The sequence below is a fragment of the Procambarus clarkii genome, chromosome 17 (assembly GCF_040958095.1).
Source record: "Procambarus clarkii isolate CNS0578487 chromosome 17, FALCON_Pclarkii_2.0, whole genome shotgun sequence".
Lineage (NCBI taxonomy): Eukaryota > Metazoa > Arthropoda > Malacostraca > Decapoda > Cambaridae > Procambarus > Procambarus clarkii.
This window is the reverse complement of record NC_091166.1, coordinates 2943945-2966556: the sequence shown is the minus strand read 5'-3', so window position 1 is coordinate 2966556 and position 22612 is coordinate 2943945. Positions and strand designations below refer to the sequence as shown.

Below are 22612 nucleotides of genomic sequence, written 5' to 3'. Positions count from 1 at the left end.
TACTGTTAATCACAATTACCTCTTACATAAACTCCATCATTATGGAATTAGCTAGAGGCCTTGCTCTGGACTATATCCGATCCTATCTTAGTGACAGACACCAATATGTAACCATCAATGATACAACCTCTTCCACTCTACCAATAACCGTTGGAGTGCCACAGGGCAGCATCTTAGGACCTCTTCTATTTCTTATATATATCAATGATCTGCCTAATGTCTCTAATATTCTTAAACCTATACTGTTTGCTGATGATACTATACCTCATCTATTCAGACTCCAACCCACATACACTAAACAATGTTGTGAATAATAAAGTTAAAAAAGTCTACTTATGGATGTCAACTAACAAACTAACACTAAACATAGAAAAGACCTACTACATCTTATTTGGAAGCAAATCATCGAATGCAATTCAGCTACAGATAGACAACATTAACATTAGTAATAAAAATGATGGAAAGTTTCTTGACCTATTCCTAGACAAGAGACTCAACTTCAGCACCCACATTCAACACATAACTAAGAAAGTCTCTAAAACAGTTGGTATACTCTCTAAAATCAGATATTATGTTCCTAACTCTGCTCTCCTCTCACTATATTATGCACTAATCTATCCCTATCTGAATTATGGTATCTGTGCATGGGGGTCAGCCACTGCAAACCACCTCATGCCCATCATCAACCAGCAAAAATCTGCTATCAGAATTATAACAAACTCTGCTTTCAGACAACACTCAGCTCCCTTGTTTATATCCCTAAACTTGCTAAATATTAACTCCCTCCACACATTCTCTTGCGTCAACTACATTTACAAAACCCTGTTCTTAAATGCAAATTCTGCTCTGAAGCTCTCCCCGGACAGATGTAATAGGACCCATTATCACCACACCAGAAATAAATATCTCTTTGATATCCCCAGGGTCAAACTTAATCTGTGTAAACACTCTATGCAAATAAAGGGACCCAGTCTATGGAACTCACTCCCTAGTGAATTGAAAAGCTGTCCAACTTTTGCCCCATTCAAAAACAAAACCAAAAAGTACCTAATTTCATCTTCGTAGTTTCCCACAATGAGCTTTAAATTTGCTTTGTATCTAGTGTTACCAAATCTCCCAATCTTTATGTACTTAATCCAAACAACTCTCTCATTGTGTTCATTGCTGTCTTCTTTTTATGTGCTTTTGTGCAAGCTATATACTGTATTGTACCTACTAATTTTTGTTAACTACCATTCAAGCTGTCATTGCAATCAATCTGAGCTACCTATGTGCCTCAATATACCTACAAATTTTTCTCATCTTATTTTTTTTCTTGCTATGTATCTGTTATCATTTTTATAAATTTTGCTAGTATTTACCTACTTAAAATTTTCTTAGATTTATATATATATATACAAGAAGGTACATGGACCTGCCTGAAACGCTGCGCGTACTAGTGGCTTTACAAGAATGTAATTACTATGCTATGTATCCTCACAATCTCAATGTACCTTCTTGTATATATATAAATAAATAAATAAATAAATAAATATATAACACTGCAAAAAAGCATGACAGGGCGGAGCTCATCGAAACCTTTCAAATACTAAACAATTTGGACGATGTCGATCTGGACACTTTCTTCAAAAGGTCAGATTCTCGGGTTCGAGCTCAACAAGCCACAATGTAGGACAGAAAACAGAAGATGCTCTTTCACCCGTATGGTTGTAAACCCGTAAAACAGCCTACCCGCCAAAGAGTAGGTAAGGTAAACGCCAAATCTGTACTGGGTTTTAAAATACAGATAGAAAAGATCGTCCAGGCAAATGGGTAGAACCTTTAACAAGCCGCCAGCTTCCTGTCCTCGTTGAGGCCACCAATATTAGTGGCTTTCAGGTAAATTAAACTTCAGCAAAGATCAGTAACCAAAGAAAATGGGAAGAGCGACGTGGCGAGTAAGCGAGCGAGCGAGTGACGTCATCACAACAAAGGTTGCTATACACGTCTCCACGACTCGTGAAGTTCGCCTGTCTTAAAGACCTGTGTCCACAATACCCGCCAAATTGATCCTCCCACAGTACTCTCAGGACACTTGTGGCAGTGTAAGTGTGTAGTGAGGCCACACCACTGAAGACATTGAGGATATACCACGAGGGAGAGACAAAACTGTTGAAGGAAGGAGTCACTGGCGCCACCTGACCACCTTGTTCCTCGCACTCTCATCATCCACCGTAAGTTCTTGAGTACTTTCTGCTCCACCATTGTCTTACACCCCAACATGCAATTGTTGGGGTGTGGAAATAGGCCTATGGCATTGTTGGGGTGTGGACATTGGTCTATCGAATATGATAATTTTTATAATAATAATAATACGAAAATCCACTGGGACTGTGTGGTGTTGCAAACCAACAACCAAGGCATTGCCAGTCGCATACTCTACCACTGTACCACCACTGACTTCCTAAAAGTTTTATAATCGGATTTCTACTGATAACACAGGAAGTCTGTGATATCCTGATATCACAGGAAGTCCTGAAGCCAGTCCAAATTTTATGTAAGACCCCTAAGCACTCAGGTGAAGGATAAAGTACTGTAGTTCAACACTGTATGCACAACTTCAGATACACAGAAAATCACACTAAGGTGATATACATCAATGAACAATCCACTGAGGCTATGAGGTAATGCAAACATTGCAGGTTTGCCTCATCTCACAGCCCGAGTGAATTTTCTCATTGATGTATATCACTTTTGTGTGATTTTCCGTGTGTAAATAATAATAATAATATTATTATTATTTATTCAAAAGATTGTGTGTACAAAGAACATAAGAGTATTGTTCAATGAAGAGACAGGAGTTACATATACTAATGAAGCTACTATTATGCAAAGCGTTTCGGGCAAAAATTATTAATAATATAAAAGTTGTTTAATTAATGTTGTGACGAGGTAAAACACTTAATACTATTAGAGTAGTAAGCTAACAAAATGAGAGTGTTCCAGGAAAATAAAAAATTAATACAAAGAAGGTGATACTTAAGGATGACAAGCATAGACTATTACATTATGGAGTCAGAAGTTCTAGCAACAGTACAGTAGTTTATTTGCATTAATTATAGAATGGAAATACAAGTTGTAATTTAGAAAAGCAAGTGAACTGCTCCTCACAACATTTTTTTTTTAACAAATCAGAACATAGAGTAACATACTATAATTTAAGGTTAATGGGGCCAACACTTACAAATAACGAAGATCATAAAGGACACGAGTAAACACTTTATCAAAGAAATGCATGAAATTAGATGACATTAAATGTTGACAGTAAATATAGAAATTAAATGAGTAATACAGTGTGTCCTCGGCTATGAGGCATAGCCGATTTATTCCAGTGTGGAATTCGTTCCATCCGTTCGGCCCCAGCAACACCCTTTCCCCTCCCCCCCCCCCAAAAAAAAAATACAATCACATTAATGCATATGCCAGTACACATTTGCCTTATGAAAAATTTAAATAACAAAGAATGTATATTGAAATGAAATAAATTGATATGGCACGTTGCAGTACTGTACTTACCTTACCAGTTGAGTTGTAATTACCTAAATGCAATTACCTAAGTGTAGTTACAAGATGAGATCTATGCTCGTGGTGTCCCATCTTCCCAGCACTCTTTGTCATACATATTACGCTTTGAAATTACTGATGGTTTTGGCCTCCACCACCTCACCTAATTTATTCCAATTGTCTACCACTCTGTTTACAAAATTGAATTTTCTTATATTTCTCTGGCAGCTTTGTTTCGTTAGTTTAAATCTATGACCTCTTGTTCTTGAAGTTCCGGGTCTCAGGAATTCTTCCCTGTCAATTTTATCGATTCCTGTTACTATTTTGTACTTGGTGATCATATCACCTCTTTTTCTTCTATCTTCTAGTTTTTCATATTTAATGCCTCTAACCTCTCCTCATAGCTCTTGTCCGGTCCGTCTAATTACCACAAGCTACACAAGCTTCACAAAGCTTCAGAAAGCTTATGTTAGTAATGAATAAATATGATATATTTACTCATTATAATGTTGGTGCTGAATGTACAACATGAGAAAACATAATTTTAATCTGAAAAAGTATATTTTTATTAAGAAATTAGACGAAAATAAAGAGCTGGTGACGCCAAATAAAGTCGACGATCCAAGCGTCGGTTAGGTTAGGTTAGGTTAGGTTAGGTTAGGTTTGGTTTGGTTAGGTTAGGTTAGGTTAGGTTAGGTTAGGTTAGGTCAGGTCAGCCAAACCTAACATATCATATTTATTCATTACAAACGTATTGCCAGGAAGCTTTGTGAAGCTTGTGTAGCTTGTGGTAATTAGACAGACCCCTCTTGTCCTTTACTTCTGGGAGCCACTTAGTGGCATGTCTTTGCACCTTTTCCAGTTTGTTGATGTGCTTCGTAAGTTATGGGGACCATACAACTGCCTCATATTCCAGCTTTGGTCTTACAAAAGTCGTGAACAATTTCTTTAGTATTTCACCATCCATGTATTTAAAAGCAATTTTGAAATTAGAAAGTGTAGCATAGGCACCTTGCACAATGTTCTTAATGTGGTCCTCAGGTGACGGTTTTCTATCTAGAACTTTCCCTAGATCCCTTTCTTTGTCAGAATTCTTTAAAGATTTCTCACATAATTTATAGGTTGTGTGGGGTCGATGTTCTCTAAATCCTCATTCCATAACATGGCATTTATTCACGTTAAATTCCTGTTACTATTTTGTACTTGGTGATCATATCACCTCTTTTTCTTCTATCTTCTAGTTTTGCTCCATATACTTATTTTGTATTGCTCCATTTACTTATTTTGTCCAGATCTTCTTGAAGGGCATGACAATCATCTAGGTTTCTTATTCTTCCTATTATCTTAGCATCATCAGCAAACATGTTCATATAATTCTGTATTCCATCTGGTAGATCGTTTATGTAAACAATAAACATTACCGGTCCAAGAACTAAACCCTATGGTACTCCACTTGGGACATTTCTCCAATCCGACACATTGCCTTTGATTACGGCCCTCATTTTTCTATCAGTTAGGAAATTTTTCACCCATGTTAGAAGCTTACCTGTCACCCCTCCAATATATTCATTTCCAGAACAACCTCTTATGTGAAACTGTCAAAAGCCTTTTTTAGGTCCAGATAGATGCAGTCAACCCAACCATCTCTTTCCTGTAAAATCTCTGTGGCTCGATCATAGAAACCGAGTAAATTCGTTACACAGGATCTTCCAGATTGAAAAACATACTGTCTGTCTGATATTATATTGTTTTTGTCCAGGTGTTCTACCCATTTAGTTTTAATTATTTTTTCCAATATTTTGACAATTACAATTGTTAATGATACAGGTCTATAATTGAGGGGGGTCTTCCCTGCTGCCACTTATGTAGATTGGAATGATGTTAGCCTTTTTCCACACACATCAGCTACAACTCCTGTAAACAGGGATGCCTGAAAAATCAGTTGAAGTGGAATGCTGAGCTCAGGTGCACATTCTCTCAGAACCCAGGGTGAAACTCCATCTGGACCAACTGCTTTGTTCTTACTTAGCTCCTTGAGCATTTTTTCCACTTCGTTTCTAGACACCTCTATGTGCTCTGTTGTTCTCTGGAATTCTTATTGTGTCTGGTTCCCTGAAGATTTCATTTTGTACAAACACACTTTGAAACTTTTCGTTTAATGTTTCACACGTTTCTTTTTCTTTTTCCGTGAATCTATTTCCCATTTTCAACCTCTGAATATTATCCTTTACCCTGCAATTTGTTGTTTATGAATTTATAGAATAGACCTGGTTCTGTTTTGCATTTGTCCACAATTTCTTTTTCAAAATTTTTTTCTTCCTCTCTCCTCACTGACGTGTAGTTGTTTCTCGCGTCTTTGTAACGCTTGTATGTTTGGGGGTTTGGCCTCTTGCTATATTGATTCCATTTTTGTGTCTTTTGGTCTCTGGCCCTCTCACAATTTCTGTCAAACCAATCCTGTTTCCTAGTTGTGTATCTCTGCTTTGGTATAATTTTTTTTGTGCCTTTATCATATATTTCACAAAACTTGACATACATCTCATTTACTTCCTTGCCTAGCAACAAGTCTGTCCAATTATACTCACTAAAAAAAATGTCTAAGGTCGCCATAGTGTCCTCTCCTGAAGTCAGCTTTTTCAACTGCTTCAACCTCCTTATTTTCTACCAGATTATAACGCATTGCATAGTTTATTCCCAAAAAGACATGGTCACTTTTACCCAAGGGAGGAAGGTACTGAATATCAAATATCTCTTCCTCCTTCCTGGTTAATATAAAATCTAGCATGGAGGGAACGTCTGTGGGATATTTGGGGCTTGAATCTGATTATTTAAATATTAATGTAGTAAATTAAATTACGAAGGACCACCCGCTTTTATAGTAAAGAGGGAAACTGAGAATTTCTGATCATTAAATAATTCCTAGATGAAACCAGTAACTATGGATAAAAATACTAGAATTTATGATCATAGAAATAATTAATGGGCTGTATTATTAAATGAATCAAACCCTCAAGCACCTACATTGGGGGGTTATTACTGGAGGTAAGTACGTCCAGGAATTAGTGTGGTTCGTTCACTAATTCAATTAATAATAATCTAATCCTATAAAAATTATATTGAAACTGCTATCATTACCATAGATGGAACCATAGATTATGAGTATAGCAATGAGAGTTACAGTAAACCACATATTAATCCTGAGGGATTCTACACATAAGAAATTGCAATAGAATCATGAAAGAAAATATAGTCTTAGCTTAATGATGATTCCTTTAGACAAGCCATGGAAGTTCCTCTTATTCTCTGGACTCGGTCGGCTGACGAAAGGGACGGATTAATATGGGAGAAGACGGCATGGAGAGTTCCTCTCTCGTGCTGCAAGACAAATATGTACAGTAGTAACTAATTTAACTACTAAATCTATATTCAAGAAATTGAGAGTTACAGGTGACAGAATTTAATTACCTGTTATTAGATGTTATCGTGCGTCATAACGGACAATCACCCAGCTACCATTAAACTTTTACCTGATGCATCACATAAAGGACTATACTTAGCTGTGGGCACTGTATAAGTATTAAGATTGCCGTGCTTCGCGTCCCAGGCTCCGGTTTGACCTATCCTGGATAGTGACGCGCTTCGCTGGCCGGTCACGTGTCGTCAAGAACCAGGTTAAAAGGTTCCTTATTTGACACCAGCACTAGCTGAAGATATTATCTGCAAGGTTATTCACGCCTCACAGTGGCGACTTTCATCTGAGGATGGATAACGTCTGCCCTAGTGGCTGGACAATGGCGTCTCCTTGTGAGTACGGAATACGCAGGTCTGCCTCTGAGCGGCTCTCCGCGTGTACTGAGTTGGCCTTCCTCTACCCACGCCGCATCCGCGTTCATAAAACAAATTATTGTCACGAACATTAATATTTCTCGCATTTACGCTTGAAACGTTGAAGACTGGACGGGTTTATTATTTAGAGGAGGAAATTATTATTATTTACCAATTTAAGAATAGTAAATATATAAGGGAGAGGAATTAATGTCTCCCCATGGCATTCACTGGTGACGTTAACGTTATTACGAGATAGACGCTATGACTCCAACGCTCTATTCGGCATTTAGTTGGAAGTCAATTCATCTGCAATTAGTTATCATACAGAATGCCTTAGGTATAGAGAATCGTGTTTAATTCTCACATACATTGGATATAATGTGTTTACTGTAAGGAAATCTGACGCAATACTGGCGTCAGGTGACGTGAGACTCCTAGCCTACTGCACAGATGAAATTATTAGTACATGAGAATTCTACGTGTTGTTAATTTTACTTACTACAATAATTAGTATTGTTAGTAATAAGTAATGAGAATACAACAGTGTTGTATTCGGTGTTGGAAATATCCAACATAACTCTGGGGGGAGGATTCTAGGGTCGTAGTGTACTGTGTTGTACTGACCTATCCCGAAGTGATATTAAGATTAGTACATTAGTATGTTAATATGTTAGTATGTTGGTACACACATAACGAACGTCCCGGATTGATCAAGGACTTACAAGAACTTAAGTCTTGCTAATTACATGTAAATGAAACATGTTACTTATAGCCTACACAATAATTAAAGAATTGCTCTTAGTTGAGAACTATAATAGGCTTGTAGTTTCCCTTAGTGGAAACGTGTTAAATATTGAAACATTAAATGATTAAGTTATCGGTAATCAGGAACACTCTAAAGCTCACAATAAACTCAACAACTAGGGTCGCAGTGACATGTAATGGTGTATTACGTAGCTGCTGAATCGTAGGCAAACTCAGAATAAGTTCCTAGGAACTGATAACACTATTGTATGATTATACAGTAAAGTATTATTAGTCCTTCAAGATCAAGGAGACTATGACACTACAGTAAGGTCACTGTCTAGGGTCGCTGTGACTTGTAACTATTGAGTTACTAGACAATAACATCACGCAGTATCACGATCACCCCAAATTCAAATGAGGAAATTGAATTTAATGTGCACTGCCGTGCAGTAGTCATTCTGACTGATGGTACAAATAATTTGCTAACTAGCTAAAATAATAGAAAAGTAGAGAACTGAAAAGTTTATTCATTAAAATCAAGGAAAATTCTGAGTCGACAGTGAGATTAGCAGCCTAGTCATTCTGACTTATGAGCTAATTAAATGGCAGCTCATAGGCTTGACACTGTAAACTGGTTAATACGAAATCACCTTTACATGAATTTGAGTTTATTAAATCAGTCTCTATAAGTATAGTCAACTGTAATTAATGGTGAGTACAGATTAGGCTAGTACTCAGTTGACACTACTAAAGTCCCTAAGCCTACCTAAATAAATGGTTTGAATTTCTAACCTACCTAAGTAAGGGACTAAGCTAATTGTGAGCAAAGTACTCGAATTAAGATTGTGAGCAGTATTGAGCTCATTAACAGGTCGAGCTATATTGAACTCGTGAATATGGTGAGCTACAGTGAGCTCGTTAGCAGTGCTAACAGGGTGAGTTACATTGAACTCGTCAACAGTGTTGACTGGGTGAGCTACAGTGAGCTCGTTAACAGTGTTAACAGGGTGAGCTACAGTGAGCTCGTTAGCAGTGCTAACAGGGTGAGTTACATTGAACTCGTCAACAGTGTTGACAGGGTGAGCTACAGTGAGCTCGTTAGCAGTGCTAACAGGGTGAGTTGCAGTGAACTCGTCAACAGTGTTGACAGGGTGAGCTACAGTGAGCTCGTTAGCAGTGCTAACAGGGTGAGTTACAGTGAACTCGTCAACAGTGTTGACAGGGTGAGCTACAGTGAGCTCGTTAGCAGTGCCAACAGGGTGAGTTGCAGTGAACTCATCAACAGTGTTGACAGGGTGAGCTACAGTGAGCTCGTTAGCAGTGCTAACAGGGTGAGTTGCAGTGAACTCGTCAACAGTGTTGACAGGGTGAGCTACAGTGAGCTCGTTAGCAGTGCTAACAGGGTGAGTTACAGTGAACTCGTCAACAGTGTTGACAGGGTGAGCTACAGTGAGCTCGTTAGCAGTGCTAACAGGGTGAGTTGCAGTGAACTCGTCAACAGTGTTGACAGGGTGAGCTACAGTGAGCTCGTTAGCAGTGCTAACAGGGTGAGTTGCAGTGAACTCGTCAACAGTGTTGACAGGGTGAGCTACAGTGAGCTCGTTAGCAGTGCTAACAGGGTGAGTTACAGTGAACTCGTCAACAGTGTTGACAGGGTGAGCTACAGTGAGCTCGTTAGCAGTGCTAACAGGGTGAGTTCAGTGAACTCGAATTAACGAGGTGGAGTTTTGCATTATTCAATTATCATGGCGAGCAATATTAAGCTCGTACGCATGGGGAACAAGCACTCATATTATTACATTAATTCTAAGGTGAGCTATATTAAGCTCAGGAAGCATGTTAATTAACAATGCTAATGTTTAACGATAATGCATTAAACATATTAGTTCTCTGTAAATTCGCTTACATATTAGTAAGTTTGCAAGTTTGTTCGTGCTGCGTTCCTACACTAAATAAGCAGAAATGAAAGAAAAAACAACTCAAACAATTAATGCAAGTATTTATCACTAACTCTTAGTGCAGAAAACATGGTATTAAGAAGGTTTTCTTGGCAAACCTTTAAGCGCAAGTATAGTGGACCAGTGGTCCTAGTGAATTTGTAATTACTGAAGTTGCTTGATGACTTCATAGAATTACTAAATTCAGGAAATGCCAGTGGCATTAAGTGCTAGATTCTCTAGCCTAACATTATTAATTACCTAGGGGGTACTAGATTCTCTAGCCCAACATTACAATTTAACTAGGAAGACTGAGTGTGGTCAATTACTACTTGTCGAGAATAATTCTAGGTCTGCAGTGAATTCAATGGTTTGGTCGTTGTGACTTGTACTTGTTTGAGTACGGACCATTGGTTTTCACTGAGAGCTATGAAACATCTCGGCGAGTATCAATTGCACTACATTCAATCTGAGTTTATTACTCAGCTGTGTTTTTCCTTTTAGCTTGCTGCTGGAGAATTGATTTACTGCTGACTAATTTATTATTATTGGCAGGTTTAGGCTTGTTCACATTCAGAACTTTACCAGTAAGTAAGTAGCCACCTGCAGATTGGAGCATATTCATTCCCAATCGTTTAACATGTCCAGTTATGAACTGGTAATAGTAGTCGGCTCCTACTAGTACATCTACATTGTTAAGGCGGTCAGACGTTAACTTGTTGTCAGCCAAATTAATTTCACGTTCCTGCAGGAAGTGGGCTGTGTACCCCAGACCCTTAATATTTAAGTCTAAAGGTATTTGATCTACAACAATGGCTTGGACAGCCTTGGCATGACTACCTAGTCGTACAAGCGGTTGAACTACTGTGAATTCATGGGTTCCTCGATTTATCATGGACCCTGACAAGTTTAATTTTACCTGTCCTATTGGTTGTAAATTAAGTGCCTCTGCTGCCCTTTGAGTAATGAAAGTTCTCTGGGAACCTTGATCAAATAGTCCACGTATGGTGATCTTGGTTCCTCTGTTCTTCACTTGAAGTTGGGCAGTAGGCAGGGCAGCATCCACTTGAGATGCTTGTGTAGTTACGCTGTACACATCTCGCACCTTGCAGCACTGTACTGGTGTAGATTCTCTACGTCCTATTCCAGGATTGACATAATTAGTCCTAACTAATTTGCACAGTGCAGCATGATGCTTGCCCCTTCTACACCTATTGCAGGTGTTCAGTGGGGTGTCACAGCTGTTAACATTATGTGGTTTGAGACACCTAGTACATTTATGTAACTGTTTTGAGTCGTCTGACTCTTGTGTCTCTATTAGGATAATTAGTACATTTGTACAGAGAATGTTTTTGATTGCAAAACAAGCACATTCCCCATCCTATAGTTCGTTTAGGGGTTACCGTTTTAGGTAAAACAGTATTTGCAGGTTGTGATGGTTTTGCTGTTTGCATTTGCTTGTTATTTATTCTCTTGGGAGTACTTGGTGTACTCTGGGGAACCATTAACAGGTTCTTGGGAGTGCTCTTTGGACTATTAGGTCTCTTAGGAGCACCTGTGGGACTCTTAGGTCTCACTGATGAATCAGTATTTGACTGATTCTGGTTACATGGGTTATTAGCACCTTTGTTACCTAGTGACAGTGTCACTTTAGGAGTTTCAGGCAAGGAAACTGATGTAGGTACAGTTTTGGTGCATTCAGATTTAGCATTAATTGCTTGGTCTGCTGTATGATTGCTCATATTACGCAAACCTGTAAATATATCCTGCATTGACAGGGTATTACCATTCTGGCATACATATAGTTTATTAAGTGTGTCACCAGACAATTTTCTCTGGATGATAATTTTAGTCATCCACTCAGTAGTTGGGTGATCCACCTCTTTACTGAAAGAATTTATCAGTGACTCAAGCTGGAAACTAAAGGCTTGTAAAGAGTCAACTGATTGCTCTGGTGAAGATAAATTTAATAATTGGTGCACAAGGTTTATAATAGTCTTCTCATTGTTAGCACTTACTTTAGAAGGCTGTTGTGAGCAATTGTGACCATTACTTGTGTTGCTTAAGGCTTCTTGTTTAGCCTCAGCTTTGATTACAGCTTCGACTGCTGCTGCAGCATTAGCTTTATCATTTTCTGGTTCAGATTCACTGATTATTGCAGCTTCACTTGTTTCATCTGCAGCTTCACTTGTTTCTCTGGATTCTGGTGATAGGCTAGTTAATTCAGTAGCCTTATGTATTGAACTTATAGAATCCAAGGAACATTGAGAAGAGTGGTCTGAAATTTGATCAGACTCTGTAAACAAATCATCACATGAAGCGGTATTAGATGAGAGGTTAGAAAATGAAGGTTGAACTTCAGTTGTTGATCCTGTATAGTGATCAGCATTGATTAGAGGATTCTCCTCGTCTTGAGGTAGTTCAGGTATTTCATCTGAACTGAGTGTTAACTTGGATACAGGTCTATTAATGATCTGATCCACCCACTCGGGAATATCTTGTCTCGCAAGCACCTCCTTATATCGGTCTAACCTGGTTTGAACAGAATGTTCATAGTTACCGAGATCAGATTCTGTCAGACGTAAGTGGTCTGAGACAGTATGACCGACTTGGAGTAAATTCCTGTGGGACTCGATCACAGTCTTTACATGATCATATTTTTGGATGGCGTACCTTATGTAACTTGCTAGTCTATAGACGTCACCTGGGTCAGTTTCGACACAGAAATGACATTTCATAAGCAGTTTTCCTAAGGGACGTTGAAGAGCTGTCAAGAATCTTGCATTCCTTTCTAAAGGATTCATTCTTGTGGTAAATTGAGCCTGATAGGGCTTATGTAGCTAGTGGTATAGCTATAGTCTGCTCCTTGATGCAGAGCAGGTATAATTATTGACAGCCTGATAGGGCTTATGTAGCTAGTGGTATAGCTATGGTGTCTGCTCCTTGATGTAGAGCAGGTATAAGTATTGACAGCCTGATATTTCTTGAGGCTGGTTGTAATTTACCTCATTTAGAGGTTAGCTACCTACCTAATAATAAGCAACTAAGATTTGAGTGGTACCTTGGTCTCACTACAGGTGTTCCTCAGCTTAGCTCTTCTAAATCAGCCTCGGATGGGTAGTTGACTTACAGTAACAATCAAAAACATACATAGAAATATGCAATAAAATAATTACACAATAAATGGTTAATCCCACCCTTGATAGGGTCAGCACAAATGAATAATATATGTGTCACTAACTAGCTCAAGCCTAGTCGTGAGAATTTCTACTTGAGAAACTACAACTATATTTAGTCTGTGCTTGTGCCAGATTCAACACAATCACAGCCTAAATTGCTACCTACCTAAGGTTGGCAAAGATTATATTATGGTGCAGTAATGTGCAAATAATTGTGCTGTGTTTTTGGGTTTTTTGGTATTTTATATAATATACACTTGTGTAATTATGTGTATAAGAAATTAAATGAACACAAAGGAATTAATTGTGTTTGGCAAGTATTCTACTGCCGTAAATATTATCTAACTCCTGAATGTACTCCTAATTATGGAATAAAATATTATCAGGGTTAGTAATGATTAACTAGTTAGTATGAGATCAGTAATTTATATTAGTATACTGGATCCCTAAATGTTAATGATCCACTGACTTGAGTGAATCAGTAATTATAACATGGATTCAGGCTATAATGGACAGTCTGCTGACAGCCATATATTGAAACATTGGTATAGCCTAAATGGTTAACACTTAATTGGTGTTAGTGATTAATATAAGGTTATGAGCTGTTGCTCTTGGTGACCTAAAGATTCTACTTCAGTATGAAGAGTAGGTCTAAATGTTGTGGGTAATTGGTTATGACCCACTAAAGCTATGTATAAGGTAGCTATGTTAGTGTGATCTAGACTAACTGATGTGTTACACTGTTAGTTGACACAATTAATTAAATAGTTAGTCTAGCTTCTGTCATACAATGATTAGTTATTAATGGTTAATATTTTAATTATAGATTTAATGCCTATCCGGTTCGATAAGGACCATAATGTGGGATATTTGGGGCTTGAATCTGATTATTTAAATATTAATGTAGTAAATTAAATTACGAAGGACCACCCGCTTTTATAGTAAAGAGGGAAACTGAGAATTTCTGATCATTAAATAATTCCTAGATGAAACCAGTAACTATGGATAAAAATACTAGAATTTATGATCATAGAAATAATTAATGGGCTGTATTATTAAATGAATCAAACCCTCAAGCACCTACATTGGGGGGTTATTACTGGAGGTAAGTACGTCCAGGAATTAGTGTGGTTCGTTCACTAATTCAATTAATAATAATCTAATCCTATAAAAATTATATTGAAACTGCTATCATTACCATAGATGGAAACATAGATTATGAGTATAGCAATGAGAGTTACAGTAAACCACATATTAATCTTGAGGGATTCTGCACATAAGAAATTGCAATAGAATCATGAAAGAAAATATAGTCTTAGCTTAATGATGATTCCTTTAGACAAGCCATGGAAGTTCCTCTTATTCTCTGGACTCGGTCGGCTGACGAAAGGGACGGATTAATATGGGAGAAGGCGGCATGGAGAGTTCCTCTCTTGTGCTGCAAGACAAATATGTACAGTAGTAACTAATTTAACTACTAAATCTATATTCAAGAAATTGAGAGTTACAGGTGACAGAATTTAATCACCTGTTATTAGATGTTATCGTGCGTCATAACGGACAATCACCCAGCTACCATTAAACTTTTACCTGATGCATCACATAAAGGAATATACTTAGCTGTGGGCACTGTATAAGTATTAAGATTGCCGTGCTTCGCGTCCCAGGCTCCGGTTTGACCTATCCTGGATAGTGACGCGCTTCGCTGGCCGGTCACGTGTCGTCAAGAACCAGGTTAAAAGGTTCCTTATTTGACACCAGCACTAGCTGAAGATATTATCTGCAAGGTTATTCACGCCTCACAGTGGCGACTTTCATCTGAGGATGGATAACGTCTGCCCTAGTGGCTGGACAATTTCGTCTCCTTGTGAGTACGGAATACGCAGGTCTGCCTCTGAGCGGCTCTCCACGTGTACTGAGTTGGCCTTCCTCTACCCACACCGCATCCGCGTTCATAAAACAAATTATTGTCACGAACATTAATATTTCTCGCATTTACGCTTGAAACGTTGAAGACTGGACGGGTTTATTATTTAGAGGAGGAAATTATTATTATTTACCAATTTAAGAATAGTAAATATATAAGGGAGAGGAATTAATGTCTCCCCATGGCATTCACTGGTGACGTTAACGTTATTACGAGATAGACGCTATGACTCCAACGCTCTATTCGGCATTTAGTTGGAAGTCAATTCATCTGCAATTAGTTATCATACAGAATGCCTTAGGTATAGAGAATCGTGTTTAATTCTCACATACATTGGATATAATGTGTTTACTGTAAGGAAATCTGACGCAATACTGGCGTCAGGTGACGTGAGACTCCTAGCCTACTGCACAGATGAAATTATTAGTACATGAGAATTCTACGTGTTGTTAATTTTACTTACTACAATAATTAGTATTGTTAGTAATAAGTAATGAGAATACAACAGTGTTGTATTCGGTGTTGGAAATATCCAACAACGTCCCCTTCCCTCATCCTCGTAGCTTGTTTAACATGTTGATACAAAAATGTTTCCAGGATGAGGTCTACAAATCTACTGGTCCAAAAATCCTCTGTTCTAGCTTTGTATGCTTCCCAGTATATGGATTTTAAGTTGAAGTTGCTGACTATCAAAAGTCGTGATCTATATTTATCCGCTCTTACTATAAACTCTCTCATTATTGTTATAAGACCCTCTCGTTCACTATCTAGCTCCCCCTTTGTCCATGTGTTGCATGGCGGTGGACTATGTGCATTTATGATCATTAGTTTATCATCCTCATAGGAGATCTCTAATGCTATTACGTCAACTTCTCGTGGATTGGCAATCATTATTTCGTTCACCATTAGGTGTACTTTCACCAGCACAGCAACGCCACCGCCTTTCCTAATTTTTCTGTCCCGTCTTCAAATTGAGTAGCCTCTTGGGAATATGACCTCATTTAAAATAACATCTTCAAGTTATGTCTCCGTGAGTGCAACAATGTCTGGTGTCTGAAGCTGTATTACATCACTTAACTCCAGTATCTTTGATCTTACTCCATCTACATTGGTGTATACTATTTTCAGGAACATGTTCCCCCTCTCCTTATTCATCACTACCCCTCTCTCTAGCAATTATGTTGGGTTGCCTTTTTGTACCATTTTACAGGCCTGCCTTCCCTTATCAATTTGTAGAAAAAAGAATTGCTTTCTTCTTCATTTCTGCTCTCATTTAGTTTTTTACCTCTATGAGGTTTAGTTTCAGCTTCTCTCTGTCTTCTCTTGAAAGATCTCGTCTTAACGATCACACTTTCCCATCCTCATCACTTTGTAATTTTCTAGCATTCCTTAGTACTTCTTCCATCTATTTGGCACCGTTTAGGGTGATCCTCAAAGATCGATCTTTCCCTTTTACGTACCTGCCTATTCTCCTGTAGTCGCAGACATTCTCTATGGTAGTAAGACCTTCCACGAGGCCAACAATTTTATCTACTACTTTTGCTTCTTCTACAGCTCTTTCTGACCTAGATATTATCTTTTCTTTGCAACCAAAAATTATCAGGGACTTGCTCCGATCAACTGTGTTTTGTACCAACTTTGGGTTAGATGCCAATTCCTTCCTCATCTCCAGCCTAATGTTTGTTTTATCTTGGTTGCTGCAGTGTTTGGCTTCCTTTACTGCTTCTTCAATTTTTTCCTTCTCCTTGGCCACTTGTGCATAGGTTAGTTGCATATCCTTCTTGCACTGTTCTATTCCCTGTGTAACTTCCTCCATCTGTGCTGACAAAAGCTGTTTCTCCTGTTGAATTTCCTTACTTAACCTATTGTAGTCATTTATGTTTAAATTTGCTTCTTCCAAAGCTATTTTTTAAGAGATTATTTTCCTCTTCCATGGCTTTGCAATTTGTTTCCAATTGAGTCTTGTCCTTGCACAAGTCTTTCACTAAACCCTCAAGACATAAAACTTTGCTACACAACTAGTCATTACTGTCTTTCAATTTACTGATTATTTCTACATGAGAGTTCACTATGGTATCTAATTTTGCCAACTTGTTGTGTAGACTGCTTATATCAATGCTTTCTTCATTGAATCCCCCAAAATCAAACTCTGTTTTTCCTCTTGCTGGCGGCCATCTTGAATATTCTTGTCTGCACTAGAACACTAGGGTAACTTTGAGTTGTGTAGTGCAAACTTTGTTAGTCTCAATATCCTGAGAGTGCCACACATATGATATCAATATAAATTGTTTAAAGAACAGTAACTTTTCTAACAAATGTACATTATACACTACAGTCTGTACATAAAGTACAGACCACTAGAATCACACTACTGCAGTATACATATATCACTTAAACTACACTTTGTACATTTAGTGTCATTAGAACTGTGCTGTACAGCTCAATTGGTACTCTCAGGTAAGTTATGGCTAGTGCTGGGTGCTGGTCCAGTTGCCTGGGCATCCTCAGAAGGTGAGTCCTTGCTAGTGCTGGGTGCTGGTCCAGTTGCCTGGGCATCCTCGGAAGGTGAGTCCTTGCTAGTGCTGGGTGCTGGTCCAGTTGCCTGGGCATCCTCGGAAGGTGAGTCCTTGCTAGTGCTGGGTGCTGGTCCAGTTGCCTGGGCATCCTCGGAAGGTGAGTCCTTGCTAGTGCTGGGTTCTGGTCCAGTTGCCTGGGCATCCTTGGAAGGTGAGTCCTTGCTAGTGCTGGGTGCTGGTCCAGTTGCCTGGGCATCCTTGGAAGGTGAGTCCTTGCTAGTGCTGGGTGCTGGTCTAGTTGCCTGGACATCCTCGGAAGGTGAGTCCTTGCTAGTGCTGGGTGCTGGTCCAGTTGCCTGGGCATCCTCAGGTGTGTCCTTGCTAGTGCTGGGTGCTGTTCCTGTAGGCCTTCTGTGAAATCATACCAAAAACTTTTGAATCATAGTTTGTCTCTTTGTTGTGCCAACCACAAAGATATTATAATATCTTTCATGTCCTTTAGGTGCCGGTAATAATCTGTCAGCTCTTCATTATCAGTTACAGCAACCAAATCAAGCAGATCATTAACCTTTTGCAATGATGCAGCATATGGAATAGATAACACACTATCATCTTCCTCTTCAACATCCTCATCATTATTACCAGTAACTGACTAGATAATCTCATCATCAGCTAATTCACCATAACCTGGATCATCAGCATCATTATCTAACCATGCATTCACATCAGAAAATTGCACATCTTCCTCACCTGCATCTCTGAATGTCTGAAAAATCACATTATCAAAGCCCTCAAAATCATAGTAATCTTTGTCTTCATTCTAACTAGGTACCGGACTCAGAATTTTATTCCATGCATTCTTTAATGTGGTGACCTTCAACTTGCTCCATTCTTTGGCCTAGTTGTAAATTGCATCCTTAATTGAATATTTCTTGAAGTTTTCTATTGTTCTACTAACCTTTGTATCCTTATTAGTCACTGTGCTGCTCGGGCTCAAAATATGGCAACCCCCCCCTGTGTGCAGGAAATAAATTCTTGGCTTTTTCTGGGGGGAGCCCCGCCGGCTCCCCGGAGCTTTACCGGCTGATATGCTAATGTCAGACTTTGGCATCAGTCATGTGTATGGAGTTCTAGGGCCTACCGGGGACCACGGCCAGAACCTGGCCCCCTCAGAGAGGCAAGGGGAGCAATGGCCTATAGAAACCCCCGTGTGGTTGGAAGCATTCTATGTCTGCCATCGACCGGGTCAAGCATCCAGAAAGGTAAGCATTCCAAAACAAACCCCTATTCTGGTGAAAATTGCTACCTAAAGCCGAACTAGTGGATAGAACTCTTCAACAGAAAACATGGAAACTAGTATGACGTCATACGTCACCGCGCCGCTGTCTGCGCAGCTCCCCCCTCCCCGGGAGGGGGAAGGGGGAGCCCCAGACCTCCCACGCCGACTATCCACCCATCAGTTCTTCGGCTGATGCTATAGGCAACGGTTATGTGCTCCGGCTCCAGTGGTTGTTTCAGCACTGTACCTAGAGTGTGGTGTCTGTTTTCTAGGTGGTGCGTGAGCCGGGAGTGATTCTCCAGTGCTCGGGCTGCATGCGCCTAGGGTTCCCTTCCCTAGGTGCCCTGTAAGTACTGCCCTTGGGGCCACCTTCCACAAGTTCCTTGGGTCCTGCCCCTGCTTGGCCGTTTACTGCTTGGTTTTCGGCCACTCTTTGTGTGCTCGAGTGTTCTGTCTCCCTTGTTCGCCTTAGGGTAGGGGGCAGTTTGCACTGGTAGGGGCGCAGGGTGCTGTGCAGCTTGTCTTTACCAATCATAGCGGCCGGCTCTGTTCCGCTTGGGTACGCTGTCCTCTTGCGGGGTTTTCTTTTTCTTTTTGTTTATCTACCTGGTGGGGGGGGGGGGTCTGCCTTCGTTCTTGCCCCTTGTGTCCCTTGTGTTCTGAGTATTTTCTGGTGGTACCCCCTGCTAGGTCCCCGTGAGTTTACACGTCCCAGGGGTTCAGCTCTTAGAAAGTTGTTTGGTAGCTTTGGGTGCCAGTTAGCAGTACCCTGCCTGGGATTACCTGAGCGCGAGTCCTCTTATAGTAAACGCTCGGGACCCTGGGAAACCCCTGGGGGCGCACGGGTCCGATGGATGTGACCCCAGAGTCCCCCCCTCGCTTCCAGCGAGTTTGAGGGTTGCTTTCGCCCTTTGTCTCTGGGTGACAATCTGTTTTGCCTCCGTCTGCTGCCTGTGGGGTCGGTGACACCTTCGACCCGGAGTCCTGCGAGTTTGGTTGCTCGTTGTGGCTTGGTGACCCGGTTGTGCTAACGAAGCGGGTGCGGGCAGCAGGGGCGTTGCACTTAAGCCTTGGTGGTGGCAACGTTCTCGTGGTTTCCTCCCCGGGAGCCCCGGGGCTGCCCCGTTGTAGTTCGTTTTGGGACTTGGGGGTGTTGGTTGCTTCGGTTCCATCCACGCCCCCTTGTCTTTTCCCTGGATCACCCTTCCTGCCTGTGTCCGGTTCCTTACCATCTGTAGGTTCGGGGCGGGGTTTTTGGTGGTGTTGAGACTCGGGCAGTCTCGGGGAATTCCCCTTCCGGGGAATTCCCCTTCCGGGGTAGTGACGGGGGCATTTGAGCCTGTTCCTCCAGCCGTGTTGTATGAATCTGCCAGTGGGCTCCCTTCCCTAGTGTTTTCACGGCTACCCCGGTTTTCTGGTACGGCCGGGGCTTTGGGGGAACGGCTCGGCCCCGGGGCCTGTCGTGTTGGTTCCCGGGGCTGGGGAGGGGCTGACTTGGGGGGGCCTTGGCCCCGTTGGACCCCGTGGGTTTTTTTTATCCCCCTCTAGGCGGGGCTTGTGGTTACGCGGAGTGGGGTCTTTCCTCCTCACTCGCCGTTCATGCTGTTGGGCGTCGGCCCCTCCCCGGGCTCGGTTCCTTGGCCTTTGAGTCGGTTGGTTCCGTCCTGTGGGTGGATGTTTCCTCCCACCCCTTTTTGGGATGGTGTTTTTGTCATGTTTCCCCGTTCGATGGGGTTCTGCGTGACTTCTGATCTCGGGTGCGCCTGCGTGTGCCTTCGGGACTAGTGTTGGCTTCTGTGTTCTCGAGGGTACGGGAAGGTTTTTCGCTACTTCCCGCATTATTGGAACGTCTGTCGGCTCCTCTTCCTTGTCGCCCTGTTGGGCTACTTGTCGCCCTGTTGGGCTACTTGTCGCCCTGTTGGGCTACTTGTCGCCCTGTTGGGCTACTTGTCGCCCTGTTGGGCTACTTGTCGCCCGGTTGGGCTGCGTGTCGCCCGGTTGGGCTGCTTGTCGCCCGGTTGGGCTGCTTGTCGCCCGGTTGGGCTGCTTGTCGCCCGGTTGGGCTGCTTGTCGCCCGGTTGGGCTGCTTGTCGCCCGGTTGGGTTCCTTTTTGTGCTCTTTGCTTCTTTGGCCGGTTTTATTGTTCCTGCTTCCTCTTTTGGCTACTTTTCTCGTGCAGTAGTCCTGGCTGGCGTCTTCCCACAGAGAGGGTGTGCGGTTCGGCCAGCGTGTTATGCGCATGCGCCGTGGAGTTTGTTTTGGTCTGGGCGGTGTTTCAGTGCTGGTGTTTTGCGCCCTTTTTGCTACAGTGCTTCGCCTCTCGTTCTTCTCCCTGGCTGCGGTATGTGCCCCTTCGCGCCAGGGGTGTCCTGGTTCCCAGTTGTGGGGAGGACACCGCGGTTTTCCCTGTGTCATGGGTGTGGACCGCCTCCTTCGCCTCTCCCTGCTCTCCTGCGGGTCCGGCGGGGTCCGGCTCTGGCGTCTTCACCTGGCGGTGCTCCCTGGTTCTTCTGGGCACGGTTGAGTCGTGTCAAGTTCGTGCCACCGTTCGCCAGGTGAGTTTCTGCGGTCTGGCGTCTTTTGGCCGGGCGCTGGATGCAGAGTTGTTTATATACCTGTCTTTATTTAGGTATATTTTTGTACGACTGAGACCGTTCGCACACCAGTGACTGTCCCTTTTTCAACCCTTCCTGTCCCCCTTATGTGCATGTCCAACCCATGCTGGAGTCATTCAGGGGACCCTCCTTTTTTAATGTTGTGAGGTGTGGGGGTTGTAGGGTTGGTTCTGTACTCACCTGGTAAGGCTCCTGGCTGTGCTTGCAGGTTTTGAGCTCTGGCTCTTGGGTCCCCCCTATCTGGTAGAACTTGCGGGATAGTACCAGTGGAGTGTAGTGGTGCTATTGGCACATTTGGGGAACACTGTATTACCATCAGAGGTCTGTGCTTGTTACACGACCTACTTGCAAGCATAAGCCTTCTTGCTGGTTCGTCCGTGGACTTCCAGGGTGCACTAGCCTGTTTTCGTATGGCAGTTCCGGCCCGTCCTGGTTGTGATGGTATGTGGGCCGGTGGACTGCTCCTAGCAGCTGCCTGGTGGGCCACCCTCTGGCCGGTCTAGCCTGGCCTTGGGCCGGGCTTCAGGTGTAAAAGAGCTCCCAGTACCTCATCCAGCAGGTATCGAGCGGGGTTTCTCCGCCGTCGGTCGCCTGGTGCAGGTTTCTGGGCCTGCAGGGTTTTGTTGTGTCTCCGTTGGCCCTGTCTGGGGTCTGCCTGCTCCGTTCTCTGCCTTTGCAGAAGGGAGTTGCTATTTACATGTTGCAGTGGTGCCTGTTGCTGCTGCTGCACGTGTGCATTGGTACCGTGTTTCACGGTGGCGTGTCCTTGTTCCTGTGTCCGGTTGTGGAGTGGCACTTTGCTGCCGTTTTGTGCCTGGGGATTGCGTGGTTTTTTTTTCTGTCCCTGCCTGATTGTCCACCCCTGGTGGTTCTCCTGGGGTTTTTGTGCTTCTGCTCTTTCTTCCTGCTTCCTCTGCAGCAGGGATGTTCTGTGTGTGTTCTTAGGCGTTGGTCAGCCTGTGTCCTGTGATGTGCTTCTTTGTCTCGGTCTATTGCAGTTGTTCGTACCCCTTGGTCCGGGTACTGTTCTGGCGGCGACCC

At 41.9% G+C, this 22612-nt stretch overlaps 1 protein-coding gene across 1 annotated transcript in view; it reads left to right on the top strand.

Annotated features, from left to right (window-relative positions):
* Positions 1-1710: 1710 nt before the first annotated feature.
* Positions 1711-22612, top strand: part of LOC138365561 (tripartite motif-containing protein 5-like) — a 52034-nt gene continuing 31132 nt past the window's right edge. Inside the window, exon 1 of the mRNA XM_069326034.1 lies at positions 1711-2213. The gene's annotated coding sequence lies outside the window, so the exon portion shown is untranslated. The remainder of the gene's footprint in view (positions 2214-22612) is intronic.